The sequence below is a fragment of the Rhinoderma darwinii genome, chromosome 3 (genome assembly GCF_050947455.1).
Source record: "Rhinoderma darwinii isolate aRhiDar2 chromosome 3, aRhiDar2.hap1, whole genome shotgun sequence".
NCBI lineage: Eukaryota > Metazoa > Chordata > Amphibia > Anura > Rhinodermatidae > Rhinoderma > Rhinoderma darwinii.
In genome coordinates, this window is record NC_134689.1 from 414007343 (window position 1) to 414019907 (window position 12565).

Consider the following 12565-nt stretch of genomic DNA (forward strand, 5'->3'; position numbering starts at 1 on the left):
ATTTAACAACAAAAAAAATGTGATCATATTCTCTCGTAGAGATAATTAAACCAATGTAATTGAGAGCATATAAAATTAACAAATTTAAAGAGTCTTTTTATGGCACGTAATGCAAACACTGGCTCTACTTCCAGCTCGTAGGGTGTTCAGTACAGACAGACCTTGGAAATTAGTATGATCCACATTGTAGATTATCCAATTGGAAACTAATTTACGGTCTTTTTGCCTTGGCAGTAGCTGCCTGACACTGGTTACAACAGTTAAGTTTTCAGTCAACTGAAATTCATAATTTCATTTCCCAGTTTTTTCCCATTGAGTTGTTAATAGTATTTTCCCTTTCCAAATGCAGGGTTCTAGCTTTTGTTATATAACCGCAATAGAAAATAATTGTACATCTTGGTGATCATGCAGGCACAGAAGCTATGCCCTCTTGATTATTGTGGGAGGTCGATTTTGAATGATAGCCGACCTGTTATTGTAATTACACGTACTGCCTGCTTAGTAGAAATATCCAAACTGCACTCTATTGTCAAGGGTTCCATGGTGTAATGGTTAGCACTCTGGACTCTGAATCCAGCAATCCAAGGTCAACTCTCGGTGGGACCTTGCCACAGTTTACTTCCTTCTGAGTGTAATCCTTTTACAATGAGGTATTGATAGTGATTGTTGTACGCCATAAACACGATTTAACAACAAAAAAAATGTGATCATATTCTCTCGTAGAGATAATTAAACCAATGTAATTGAGAGCATATAAAATTAACAAATTTAAAGAGTCTTTTTATGGCACGTAATGCAAACACTGGCTCTACTTCCAGCTCGTAGGGTGTTCAGTACAGACAGACCTTGGAAATTAGTATGATGCACATTGTAGATTATCCAATTGGAAACTAATTTACAGTCTTTTTGCCTTGGCAGTAGCTGCCTGACACTGGTTACAAAAGTTAAGTTTTCAGTCAACTGAAATTCATAATTTCATTTCCCAGTTTTTTCCCATTGAGTTGTTAATAGTATTTTCCCTTTCCAAATGCAGGGTTCTAGCTTTTGTTATATAACCGCAATAGAAAATAATTGTACATCTTGGTGATCATGCAGGCACAGAAGCTATGCCCTCTTGATTATTGTGGGAGGTCGATTTTGAATGATAGCCGACCTGTTATTGTAATTACACGTACTGCCTGTTTAGTAGAAATATCCAAACTGCACTCTATTGTCAAGGGTTCCATGGTGTAATGGTTAGCAATCTGGACTCTGAATCCAGCAATCCGAGTTCAACTCTCGGTGGGACCTTGCCACAGTTTACTTCCTTCTGAGTGTAATCCTTTTACAATGAGGTATTGATAGTGATTGTTGTACGCCATAAACACGATTTAACAACAAAAAAAATGTGATAATATTCTCTCGTAGAGATAATTAAACCAATGTAATTGAGGGCATATAAAATCAACAAATTTAAAGAGTCTTTTTATGGCATGTAATGCAAACACTGGCTCTACTTCCAGCTCGTAGGGTGTTCAGTACAGACAGACCTTGGAAATTAGTATGATCCACATTGTAGATTATCCAATTGGAAACTAATTTACAGTCTTTTTGCCTTGGCAGTACCTGCCTGACACTGGTTACAACAGTTAGGGTATGTGCACACACACTAATTACGTCCGTAAGGAACGGACGTATTTCGGCCGCAAGTCCCGGACCGAACACAGTGCAGGGAGCCGGGCTCCTAGCATCATACTTATGTACGACGCTAGGAGTCCCTGCCTTGCTGCAGGACAACTGTCCCGTAGTATAATCATGTTTACAGTACGGGACAGTTGTCCTGCAGCGAGGCAGGGACTCCTAGCGTCGTACATAAGTATGATGCTAGGAGCCCGGCTCCCTGCAGTGTGTTCGGTCCGGGACTTGCGGCCGAAATACGTCCGTCAATTACGGACGTAATTAGTGTGTGTGCACATACCCTTAAGTTTTCAGTCAACTGAAATTCATAATTTCATTTCCCAGTTTTTTCCCATTGAGTTGTTAATAGTATTTTCCCTTTCCAAATGCAGGGTTCTAGCTTTTGTTATATAACCGCAATAGAAAATAATTGTACATCTTGGTGATCATGCAGGCACAGAAGCTATGCCCTCTTGATTATTGTGGGAGGTCGATTTTGAATGATAGCCGACCTGTTATTGTAATTACACGTACTGCCTGTTTAGTAGAAATATCCAAACTGCACTCTATTGTCAAGGGTTCCATGGTGTAATGGTCTGGACTCTGAATCCAGCAATCCGAGTTCAACTCTCGGTGGGACCTTGGCACAGTTTACTTCCTTCTGAGTGTAATCCTTTTACAATGAGGTATTGATAGTGATTGTTGTACGCCATAAACACGATTTAACAACAAAAAAAATTTGATAATATTCTCTCGTAGAGATAATTAAACCAATGTAATTGAGGGCATATAAAATTAACAAATTTAAAGAGTCTTTTTATGGCATGTAATGCAAACACTGGCTCTACTTCCAGCTCGTAGTGTGTTCAGTACAGACAGACCTTGGAAATTAGTATGATCCACATTGTAGATTATCCAATTGGAAACTAATTTACAGTCTTTTTGCCTTGGCAGTAGCTGCCTGACACTGGTTACAACAGTTAAGTTTTCAGTCAACTGAAATTCATAATTTCATTTCCCAGTTTTTTCCCATTGAGTTGTTAATAGTATTTTCCCTTTCCAAATGCAGGGTTCTAGCTTTTGTTATATAACCGCAATAGAAAATAATTGTACATCTTGGTGATCATGCAGGCACAGAAGCTATGCCCTCTTGATTATTGTGGGAGGTCGATTTTGAATGATAGCCGACCTGTTATTGTAATTACACGTACTGCCTGTTTAGTAGAAATATCCAAACTGCACTCTATTGTCAGGGGTTCCATGGTGTAATGGTTAGCACTCTGGACTCTGAATCAAGCAATCCGAGGTCAACTCTCAGTGGGACCTTGCCACAGTTTACTTCCTTCTGAGTGTAATCCTTTTACAATGAGGTATTGATAGTGATTGTTGTACGCCATAAACACGATTTAACAACAACAAAAAATTTGATAATATTCTCTTGTACAGATAATTAAACCAATGTAATTGAGGGCATATAAAATTAACAAATTTAAAGAGTCTTTTTATGGCATGTAATGCAAACACTGGCTCTACTTCCAGCTCGTAGGGTGTTCAGTACAGACAGACCTTGGAAATTAGTATGATCCACATTGTAAATTATCAAATTGGAAACTAATTTACAGTCTTTTTGCCTTGGCAGTAGCTGCCTGACACTGGTTACAAAAGTTAAGTTTTCAGTCAACTGAAATTCATAATTTCATTTCCCAGTTTTTTCCCATTGAGTTGTTAATAGTATTTTCCCTTTCCAAATGCAGGGTTCTAGCTTTTGTTATATAACCGCAATAGAAAATAATTGTACATCTTGGTGATCATGCAGGCACAGAAGCTATGCCCTCTTGATTATTGTGGGAGGTCGATTTTGAATGATAGCCGACCTGTTATTGTAATTACACGTACTGCCTGTTTAGTAGAAATATCCAAACTGCACTCTATTGTCAAGGGTTCCATGGTGTAATGGTTAGCAAACTGGACTCTGAATCCAGCAATCCGAGTTCAACTCTCGGTGGGACCTTGCCACAGTTTACTTCCTTCTGAGTGTAATCCTTTTACAATGAGGTATTGATAGTGATTGTTGTACGCCATAAACACGATTTAACAACAAAAAAAATGTGATAATATTCTCTCGTAGAGATAATTAAACCAATGTAATTGAGGGCATATAAAATCAACAAATTTAAAGAGTCTTTTTATGGCATGTAATGCAAACACTGGCTCTACTTCCAGCTCGTAGGGTGTTCAGTACAGACAGACCTTGGAAATTAGTATGATCCACATTGTAGATTATCCAATTGGAAACTAATTTACAGTCTTTTTGCCTTGGCAGTAGCTGCCTGACACTGGTTACAACAGTTAAGTTTTCAGTCAACTGAAATTCATAATTTCATTTCCCAGTTTTTTCCCATTGAGTTGTTAATAGTATTTTCCCTTTCCAAATGCAGGGTTCTAGCTTTTGTTATATAACCGCAATAGAAAATAATTGTACATCTTGGTGATCATGCAGGCACAGAAGCTATGCCCTCTTGATTATTGTGGGAGGTCGATTTTGAATGATAGCCGACCTGTTATTGTAATTACACGTACTGCCTGTTTAGTAGAAATATCCAAACTGCACTCCATTGTCAATGGTTCCATGGTGTAATGGTAGGCACTCTGGACTCTGAATCCAGCAATCTGAGTTCAACTCTCGGTGGGACCTTGCCACAGTTTACTTCCTTCTGATTGTAATCCTTTTACAATGAGGTATTGATAGTGATTGTTGTACGCCATAAACACGATTTAACAACAAAAAAAATGTGATCATATTCTCTCGTAGAGATAATTAAACCAATGTAATTGAGAGCATATAAAATTAACAAATTTAAAGAGTCTTTTTATGGCACGTAATGCAAACACTGGCTCTACTTCCAGCTCGTAGGGTGTTCAGTACAGACAGACCTTGGAAATTAGTATGATCCACATTGTAGATTATCCAATTGGAAACTAATTTACGGTCTTTTTGCCTTGGCAGTAGCTGCCTGACACTGGTTACAACAGTTAAGTTTTCAGTCAACTGAAATTCATAATTTCATTTCCCAGTTTTTTCCCATTGAGTTGTTAATAGTATTTTCCCTTTCCAAATGCAGGGTTCTAGCTTTTGTTATATAACCGCAATAGAAAATAATTGTACATCTTGGTGATCATGCAGGCACAGAAGCTATGCCCTCTTGATTATTGTGGGAGGTCGATTTTGAATGATAGCCGACCTGTTATTGTAATTACACGTACTGCCTGCTTAGTAGAAATATCCAAACTGCACTCTATTGTCAGGGGTTCCATGGTGTAATGGTTAGCACTCTGGACTCTGAATCCAGCAATCCAAGGTCAACTCTCGGTGGGACCTTGCCACAGTTTACTTCCTTCTGAGTGTAATCCTTTTACAATGAGGTATTGATAGTGATTGTTGTACGCCATAAACACGATTTAACAACAAAAAAAATGTGATCATATTCTCTCGTAGAGATAATTAAACCAATGTAATTGAGAGCATATAAAATTAACAAATTTAAAGAGTCTTTTTATGGCACGTAATGCAAACACTGGCTCTACTTCCAGCTCGTAGGGTGTTCAGTACAGACAGACCTTGGAAATTAGTATGATGCACATTGTAGATTATCCAATTGGAAACTAATTTACAGTCTTTTTGCCTTGGCAGTAGCTGCCTGACACTGGTTACAAAAGTTAAGTTTTCAGTCAACTGAAATTCATAATTTCATTTCCCAGTTTTTTCCCATTGAGTTGTTAATAGTATTTTCCCTTTCCAAATGCAGGGTTCTAGCTTTTGTTATATAACCGCAATAGAAAATAATTGTACATCTTGGTGATCATGCAGGCACAGAAGCTATGCCCTCTTGATTATTGTGGGAGGTCGATTTTGAATGATAGCCGACGTGTTATTGTAATTACACGTACTGCCTGTTTAGTAGAAATATCCAAACTGCACTCTATTGTCAGGGGTTCCATGGTGTAATGGTTAGCACTCTGAATCCAGCAAACCGAGGTCAACTCTCGGTGGGACCTTGCCACAGTTTACTTCCTTCTGAGTGTAATCCTTTTTCAATGAGGTATTGATAGTGATTGTTGTACGCCATAAACACGATTTAACAACAAAAAAAATGTGATAATATTCTCTCGTAGAGATAATTAAACCAATGTAATTGAGGGCATATAAAATTAACAAATTTAAAGAGTCTTTTTATGGCATGTAATGCAAACACTGGCTCTACTTCCAGCTCGTAGGGTGTTCAGTACAGACAGACCTTGGAAATTAGTATGATCCACATTGTAGATTATCCAATTGGAAACTAATTTACAGTCTTTTTGCCTTGGCAGTAGCTGCCTGACACTGGTTACAACAGTTAAGTTTTCAGTCAACTGAAATTCATAATTTCATTTCCCAGTTTTTTCCCATTGAGTTGTTAATAGTATTTTCCCTTTCCAAATGCAGGGTTCTAGCTTTTGTTATATAACCGCAATAGAAAATAATTGTACATCTTGGTGATCATGCAGGCACAGAAGCTATGCCCTCTTGATTATTGTAGGAGGTCGATTTTGAATGATAGCCGACCTGTTATTGTAATTACACGTACTGCCTGTTTAGTAGAAATATCCAAACTGCACTCTATTGTCAAGGGTTCCATGGTGTAATGGTTAGCACTCTGGACTCTGAATCCAGCAATCCGAGTTCATCTCTCGGTGGGACCTTGCCACAGTTCACTTCCTTCTGAGTGTAATCCTTTTTCAATGATATATTGTATTGATAGTGCTTGTTGTACGCCATAAACACGATTTAACAACAAAAAAAATGTGATAATATTCTCTCGTAGAGATAATTAAACCAATGTATTTGAGGGCATATAAAATTAACAAATTTAAGGAGTCTTTTTATGGCATGTAATGCAAACACTGGCTCTACTTCCAGCTCGTAGGGTGTTCAGTACAGACAGACCTTGGAAATTAGTATGATCCACATTGTAGATTATCCAATTGGAAACTAATTTACAGTATTTTTGCCTTGGCAGTAGCTGCCTGACACTGGTTACAACAGTTAAGTTTTCAGTCAACTGAAATTCATAATTTCATTTCCCAGTTTTTTCCCATTGAGTTGTTAATAGTATTTTCCCTTTCCAAATGCAGGGTTCTAGCTTTTGTTATATAACCGCAATAGAAAATAATTGTACATCTTGGTGATCATGCAGGCACAGAAGCTATGCCCTCTTGATTATTGTGGGAGGTCGATTTTGAATGATAGCCGACCTGTTATTCTAATTACACGTACTGCCTGTTTAGTAGAAATATCCAAACTGCACTCTATTGTCAAGGGTTCCATGGTGTAATGGTTAGCACTCTGGACTCTGAATCCAGCAATCCGAGTTCATTTCTCAGTGGGACCTTGCCACAGTTCACTTCCTTCTGAGTGTAATCCTTTTTCAATGATATATTGTATTGATAGTGATTGTTGTACGCCATAAACACGATTTAACAACAAAAAAAATGTGATAATATTCTCTCGTAGAGATAATTAAACCAATGTATTTGAGGGCATATAAAATTAACAAATTTAAAGAGTCTTTTTATGGCATGTAATGCAAACACTGGCTCTACTTCCAGCTCATAGGGTGTTCAGTACAGACAGACCTTGGAAATTAGTATTATCCACATTGTAGATTATCCAAATGGAAACTAATTTACAGTCTTTTTGCCTTGGCAGTAGCTGCCTGACACTGGTTACAACAGTTACGTTTTCAGTCAACTGAAATTCATCATTTAATTTCCTAGTTTTTTCCCATTGAGTTGTTAATAGTTTTTTCCCTTTCCAAATGCAGGGTACTAGCTTTTGTTATATAACCGCAATAGAAATTAATTGTACATCTTGATGATCATGCAGGCACAGAAGCAATGCCCTCTTGATTATTGTGGGAGGTCGATTTTGAATGATAGCCGACCTGTTATTGTAATTACACGTACTGCCTGTTTAGTAGAAATATCCAAACTGCACTCTATTGTCAAGGGTTCCATGGTGTAATGGTTAGCACTCTGGACTCTGAATCCAGCAATCCGAGGTCAACTCTCGGTGGGACCTTGCCACAGTTTACTTCCTTCTGAGTGTAATCCTTTTACAATGAGGTATTGATAGTGATTGTTGTACGCCATAAACACGATTTAACAACAAAAAAAATGTGATAATATTCTCTCGTAGAGATAATTAAACCAATGTAATTGAGGGCATATAAAATTAACAAATTTAAAGAGTCTTTTTATGGCATGTAATGCAAACACTGGCTCTACTTCCAGCTCGTAGGGTGTTCAGTACAGACAGACCTTGGAAATTAGTATGATCCACATAGTAGATTATCCAATTGGAAACTAATTTACAGTCTTTTTGCCTTGGCAGTAGCTGCCTGACACTGGTTACAACAGTTAAGTTTTCAGTCAACTGAAATTCATAATTTCATTTCCCAGTTTTTTCCCATTGAGTTGTTAATAGTATTTTCCCTTTCCAAATGCAGGGTTCTAGCTTTTGTTATATAACCGCAATAGAAAATAATTGTACATCTTGGTGATCATGCAGGCACAGAAGCTATGCCCTCTTGATTATTGTGGGAGGTCGATTTTGAATGATAGCCGACCTGTTATTGTAATTACACGTACTGCCTGTTTAGTAGAAATATCCAAACTGCACTCTATTGTCAATGGTTCCATGGTGTAATGGTTAGCACTTTGGACTCTGAATCCAGCAATCTGAGTTCAACTCTCGGTGGGACCTTGCCACAGTTTACTTCCTTCTGAGTGTAATCCTTTTTCAATGAGGTATTGTATTGATAGTGATTGTTGTACGCCATAAACACGATTTAACAACAAAAAAAATGTGATAATATTCTCTCGTAGAGATAATTAAACCAATGTATTTTAGGGCATATAAAATTAACAAACTTAAAGAGTCTTTTTATGGCATGTAATGCAAACACTGGCTCTACTTCCAGCTCGTAGGGTGTTCAGTACTGACAGATCTTGGAAATTAGTATGATCCACATTGTAGATTATCCAATTGGAAACAAATTTACAGTCTTTTTGCCTTGGCAGTAGCTGCCTGGCACTGGTTACAACAGTTAAGTTTTCAGTCAACTGAAATTCATAATTTAATTTCCCAGTTTTTTCCCATTGAGTTGTTAATAGTATTTTCCCTTTCCAAATGCAGGGTTCTAGCTTTTGTTATATAACCGCAATAGAAAATAATTGTACATCTTGGTGATCATGTAGGCACAGAAGCTATGCCCTCTTGATTATTGTGGGAGGTCGATTTTGAATGATAGCCGACCTGTTATTGTAATTACACGTACTGCCTGTTTAGTAGAAATATCCAAACTGCACTCTATTGTCAAGGGTTCCGTGGTGTAATGGTTAGCACTCTGCACTCTGAATCCAGCAATCTGAGTTCAACTCTCGGTGGGACCTTGCCACAGTTTACTTCCTTCTGAGTGTAATCCTTTTTCAATGAGGTATTGTATTGATAGTGATTGTTGAAAGCCATAAACACCATTTAACAACAAGAAAAATGTGATAATATTCTCTCGTAGAGATAATTAAACCAATGTATTTGAGGGCATATAAAATTAACAAATTTAAAGAGTCTTTTTATGGCATGTAATGCAAAAACTGGCTCTACTTCCAGCTCGTAGGGTGTTCAGTACAGACAGACCTTGGAAATTAGTATGATCCACATAGTAGATTATCCAATTGGAAACTAATTTACAGTCTTTTTGCCTTGGCAGTAGCTGCCTGACACTGGTTACAACAGTTAAGTTTTCAGTCAACTGAAATTCATAATTTCATTTCCCAGTTTTTTCCCATTGAGTTGTTAATAGTATTTTCCCTTTCCAAATGCAGGGTTCTAGCTTTTGTTATATAACCGCAATAGAAAATAATTGTACATCTTGGTGATCATGCAGGCACAGAAGCTATGCCCTCTTGATTATTGTGGGAGGTCGATTTTGAATGATAGCCGACCTGTTATTGTAATTACACGTACTCCCTGTTTAGTAGAAATATCCAAACTGCACTCTATTGTCAAGGGTTCCATGGTGTAATGGTCTGGACTCTGAATCCAGAAATCCGAGTTCAACTCTTGGTGGGACCTTGCCGCAGTTTACTTCCTTCTGAGTGTAATCCTTTTTCAATGAGGTATTGTATTGATAGTGATTGTTGTACGCCATAAACACGATTTAACAACAAAAAAAATGTGATAATATTCTCTCGTAGAGATAATTAAACCAATGTATTTTAGGGCATATAAAATTAACAAATTTAAAGAGTCTTTTTATGGCATGTAATGCAAACACTGGCTCTACTTCCAACTCGTAGGGTGTTCAGTACAGACAGACCTTGGAAATTAGTATTATCCACATAGTAGATTATCCAAATGGAAACTAATTTACAGTCTTTTTGCCTTGGCAGTAGCTGCCTGACACTGGTTACAACAGTTAAGTTTTCAGTCAACTGAAATTCATAATTTCATTTCCCAGTTTTTTCCCATTGAGTTGTTAATAGTATTTTCCCTTTCCAAATGCAGGGTACTAGCTTTTGTTATATAACCGCAATATAAATTAATTGTACATCTTGGTGATCATGCAGGCACAGAAGCTATGCCCTCTTGATTATTGTGGGAGGTCGATTTTGAATGATAGCCGACCTGTTATTGTAATTACACGTACTGCCTGTTTAGTAGAAATATCCAAACTGCACTCTATGGTCAAGGGTATAATGGTTAGCACTCTGGACTCTGAATCCAGCAATCCGAGTTCAACTCTCGGTGGGACCTTGCCACAGTTTACTTCCTTCCACTCAGTAATCCTTTTTCAATGAGGTATTGTATTGATAGTGATTGTTGTACGCCATAAACACGATTTAACAACAAAAAAAATGTGATAATATTCTCTCGTAGAGATAATTAAACCAATGTATTTGAGGGCATATAAAATTAACAAATTTAAAGAGTCTTTTTATGGCATGTAATGCAAACACTGGCTCTACTTCCAACTCGTAGGGTGTTCAGTACAGACAGACCTTGGAAATTAGTATTATCCACATAGTAGATTATCCAAATGGAAACTAATTTACAGTCTTTTTGCCTTGGCAGTAGCTGCCTGACACTGGTTACAACAGTTAAGTTTTCAGTCAACTGAAATTCATAATTTCATTTCCCAGTTTTTTCCCATTGAGTTGTTAATAGTATTTTCCCTTTCCAAATGCAGGGTTCTAGCTTTTGTTATATAACCGCAATAGAAAATAATTGTACATCTTGGTGATCATGTAGGCACAGAAGCTATGCCCTCTTGATTATTGTGGGAGGTCGATTTTGAATGATAGCCGACTTGTTATTGTAATTACACGTACTGCCTGTTTAGTAGAAATATCCAAACTGCACTCTATTGTCAAGGGTTCCGTGGTGTAATGGTTGGCACTCTGCACTCTGAATCCAGCAATCCAAGTTCCACTCTCGGTGGGACCTTGCCACAGTTTACTTCCTTCTGAGTGTAATCCTTTTTCAATGAGGTATTGTATTGATAGTGATTGTTGTACGCCATAAACACGATTTAACAACAAAAAAAATTTGATAATATTCTCTCGTAGAGATAATTAAACCAATGTATTTGAGGGCATATAAAATTAACAAATTTAAAGAGTCTTTTTATGGCATGTAATGCAAACACTGGCTCTACTTCCAGCTCGTAGGGTGTTCAGTACAGACAGACCTTGGAAATTAGTATTATCCACATAGTAGATTATCCAAATGGAAACTAATTTACAGTCTTTTTGCCTTGGCAGTAGCTGCCTGACACTGGTTACAACAGTTAAGTTTTCAGTCAACTGAAATTCATAATTTCATTTCCCAGTTTTTTCCCATTGAGTTGTTAATAGTATTTTCCCTTTCCAAATGCAGGGTACTAGCTTTTGTTATATAACCGCAATATAAATTAATTGTACATCTTGGTGATCATGCAGGCACAGAAGCTATGCCCTCTTGATTATTGTGGGAGGTCGATTTTGAATGATAGCCGACCTGTTATTGTAATTACACGTACTGCCTGTTTAGTAGAAATATCCAAACTGCACTCTATTGTCAAGGGTTCCGTGGTGTAATGGTTAGCACTCTGCACTCTGAATCCAGCAATCCAAGTTCCACTCTCGGTGGGACCTTGCCACAGTTTACTTCCTTCTGAGTGTAATCCTTTTTCAATGAGGTATTGTATTGATAGTGATTGTTGTACGCCATAAACACGATTTAACAACAAAAAAAATGTGATAATATTCTCTCGTAGAGATAATTAAACCAATGTATTTGAGGGCATATAAAATTAACAAATTTAAAGAGTCTTTTTATGGCATGTAATGCAAACACTGGCTCTACTTCCAGCTCGTAGGGTGTTCAGTACAGACAGACCTTGGAAATTAGTATTATCCACATAGTAGATTATCCAAATGGAAACTAATTTACAGTCTTTTTGCCTTGGCAGTAGCTGCCTGACACTGGTTACAACAGTTAAGTTTTCAGTCAACTGAAATTCATAATTTCATTTCCCAGTTTTTTCCCATTGAGTTGTTAATAGTATTTTCCCTTTCCAAATGCAGGGTTCTAGCTTTTGTTATATAACCGCAATAGAAAATAATTGTACATCTTGGTGATCATGTAGGCACAGAAGCTATGCCCTCTTGATTATTGTGGGAGGTCGATTTTGAATGATAGCCGACCTGTTATTGTAATTACACGTACTGCCTGTTTAGTAGAAATATCCAAACTGCACTCTATTGTCAAGGGTTCCATGGTGTAATGGTTAGCACTCTGCACTCTGAATCCAGCAATCCAAGTTCCACT

General features: G+C 37.4%; 5 non-coding genes across 5 annotated transcripts; all 5 read left to right on the top strand.

Moving 5' to 3' along the window:
* Positions 1-1218: 1218 nt before the first annotated feature.
* On the top strand, positions 1219-1290 carry TRNAQ-CUG (transfer RNA glutamine (anticodon CUG)). The gene has a single exon. It is a non-coding gene; the product is annotated as a tRNA-Gln (tRNA).
* Positions 1291-3595: 2305 nt separating this feature from the next.
* On the top strand, positions 3596-3667 carry TRNAQ-CUG (transfer RNA glutamine (anticodon CUG)). Its single transcript has one exon. It is a non-coding gene; the product is annotated as a tRNA-Gln (tRNA).
* Positions 3668-6324: 2657 nt separating this feature from the next.
* On the top strand, positions 6325-6396 carry TRNAQ-CUG (transfer RNA glutamine (anticodon CUG)). The gene has a single exon. It is a non-coding gene; the product is annotated as a tRNA-Gln (tRNA).
* A 1306-nt stretch (positions 6397-7702) lies between these two features.
* On the top strand, positions 7703-7774 carry TRNAQ-CUG (transfer RNA glutamine (anticodon CUG)). Its single transcript has one exon. It is a non-coding gene; the product is annotated as a tRNA-Gln (tRNA).
* Positions 7775-8386: 612 nt separating this feature from the next.
* TRNAQ-CUG (transfer RNA glutamine (anticodon CUG)) lies at positions 8387-8458 on the top strand. Its single transcript has one exon. It is a non-coding gene; the product is annotated as a tRNA-Gln (tRNA).
* The last annotated feature ends 4107 nt before the right edge of the window (positions 8459-12565 follow it).